At 53.2% G+C, this 2,500-nt stretch overlaps 1 non-coding gene across 1 annotated transcript in view; it reads left to right on the top strand.

Annotated features, from left to right (window-relative positions):
* The first annotated feature begins 2,381 nt into the window (after positions 1-2,381).
* Positions 2,382-2,500, top strand: part of LOC143278889 (small subunit ribosomal RNA) — a 1,829-nt gene continuing 1,710 nt past the window's right edge. The window contains exon 1 of the ribosomal RNA XR_013054481.1: positions 2,382-2,500. This exon is cut by the window's right edge and continues 1,710 nt beyond it. This is a non-coding gene — a ribosomal RNA (small subunit ribosomal RNA).

Here is a 2,500-nt window from a genome sequence, read left to right as displayed (position 1 = left end):
CATGCTCGGAGAGAAAAAAAGGCAGGTAAAGGTTGTGGATAAAAAAGTAAAAAATTGCCAAAATACTTTCTGGGCCCTCAAAAAAAGGCCTACTCCTCAACGCCTGCTCCCGTCCATGCCGAACCGCGTTTTCTATCAACTTTGGCATGCTCGGAGAGAGAAAAAAGGAAAAAAAGAAAAAAAAGGTCCAGTAAAGGTTGTGGATAAAAGTAACCGGCTTTGGAGAATTGCCTGAATCCTTCCGGCGCTGTGAAAAAAAAAGACCAAAAAAAAGACCTGGTCGTCAACGCCTGCTCCTGTCCATGCCAAACGGCGTTTTCCTCTCAACTTTGGCATGCTCGCTGAGGAAAAGGCAGGTAAAGGTTGTGGATAAAAAGTAAACGCGCTGTGGAGAATTGCCCAAATCGTTCAGGCGCCGTGAAAAAAAGAAAGACGTAGTCGTCAACGTCTGGTCCCGTCAATGGCGAAGGGCGTTTTCTCTCAACTTTGGCATGCTCGCTGAGGAAAAGGCAGGTAAAGGTTGTGGATAAAAGTCCGAAGAACCTCGCTACAATTGCCAAAATCTTTCCGCTGCCATTCAAAAATGGACTACTCCTCCACACCTCCTCCCGTCCATGCCAAACGGCGTTTTCTCTCAACTTTGGCATGCTCGGAGAGAAAAAAAGGCAGGTAAAGGTTGTGGATAAAAAAGTAAAAAATTGCCAAAATACTTTCTGGGCCCTCAAAAAAAGGCCTACTCCTCAACGCCTGCTCCCGTCCATGCCGAACCGCGTTTTCTATCAACTTTGGCATGCTCGGAGAGAGAAAAAAGGAAAAAAAGAAAAAAAAGGTCCAGTAAAGGTTGTGGATAAAAGTAACCGGCTTTGGAGAATTGCCTGAATCCTTCCGGCGCTGTGAAAAAAAAAGACCAAAAAAAAGACCTGGTCGTCAACGCCTGCTCCTGTCCATGCCAAACGGCGTTTTCCTCTCAACTTTGGCATGCTCGCTGAGGAAAAGGCAGGTAAAGGTTGTGGATAAAAAGTAAACGCGCTGTGGAGAATTGCCCAAATCGTTCAGGCGCCGTGAAAAAAAGAAAGACGTAGTCGTCAACGTCTGGTCCCGTCAATGGCGAAGGGCGTTTTCTCTCAACTTTGGCATGCTCGCTGAGGAAAAGGCAGGTAAAGGTTGTGGATAAAAGTCCGAAGAACCTCGCTACAATTGCCAAAATCTTTCCGCTGCCATTCAAAAATGGACTACTCCTCCACACCTCCTCCCGTCCATGCCAAACGGCGTTTTCTCTCAACTTTGGCATGCTCGGAGAGAAAAAAAGGCAGGTAAAGGTTGTGGATAAAAAAGTAAAAAATTGCCAAAATACTTTCTGGGCCCTCAAAAAAAGGCCTACTCCTCAACGCCTGCTCCCGTCCATGCCGAACCGCGTTTTCTATCAACTTTGGCATGCTCGGAGAGAAAAAAAGGGCAGGTAAAGGTTGTGGATAAAACTCCAAAACCTCGCTACAATTGCCAAAATACTTTCTGGGCCCTCAAAAAAAGGCCTACTCCTCAACGCCTGGTCCCCAGGCACGTGCTGGGGGGCCTCAACTCAGGCTCTGCCCAATGTGGATCAAGGTCCACCTTCGCAGCGCCTTATGCGACACCCTGGTTGTGGGGGACGCGGCGTGGCGTGGCGGATCGCTCCGGTCGGCGCACAGCCGGCAACGGTCGACCCGTCCGCCTGGCTTTACTGCCCCCGCGCTTCTGTCTTTTGCACTGGCAAGCTAGCGACCGCTCGGCGTGCGAGGCCCGAGTCGGGGGACGGGAGTCTCGGGAGCCCACCAGCTCCCCGCAGGCTACCCGCCCGGCTGCCGAGCTTCCCGCCTGCGCGTCCAAGTGTGAACGCGCACGGCCGCCTCGCCGGGCTTCCTTTGCCGGGGCTCGGCTTGTCGGCCGGCGTCTCACGGTCCGTAGAAGGTTCGGTGCGTTCGCTGACGACGGGTCGAGAGAAGCGTTTTCTCTCCTCCCTCACTGACGGTCGTTGGTGCTCCCCAGCCCCTTCGGCGTCCCAAAGCGTAACGCCTGCTTCATCTCGTCAAGGGCGCGCCCGTCTCTAACCGGGCGTCGTCCGGCACGTGGAAACGGGCGGGAGACGGTGTCGAGGAGGAAGAAAGGGTGGGGTCCGGTCCGGTCCGGTCTGGTCTCCTCCTCCTCCTTCTTCTTCTTGGCGCGCCTCCCGCCGAGACCGATGGATTCGTTGCACTCTCAGGCCCTGAATCTGTTGTCCGGTGGTTTCAGTTGATAGTGCTGCCGCGGACCGCCCACGGAAAGAGCTCAGCCCTCGTTTCTGTGAGCAGCGGTCCCAACTGGCGCTGCAACCGTCTCCCGGGGGCACGCAGAATACGGGTTGCATTCTGGTTGATCCTGCCAGTAGTCATATGCTTGTCTCAAAGATTAAGCCATGCATGTCTAAGTTCACACCCTCGTACGGTGAAACCGCGAATGGCTCATTAAATCAGTCGAGGTTCCT

Source organism: Babylonia areolata, unplaced genomic scaffold, assembly GCF_041734735.1.
Source record: "Babylonia areolata isolate BAREFJ2019XMU unplaced genomic scaffold, ASM4173473v1 tig00017600, whole genome shotgun sequence".
Classification (NCBI taxonomy): Eukaryota; Metazoa; Mollusca; class Gastropoda; order Neogastropoda; family Buccinidae; genus Babylonia; species Babylonia areolata.
This window is presented reverse-complemented; position numbering and strand designations above follow the sequence as displayed.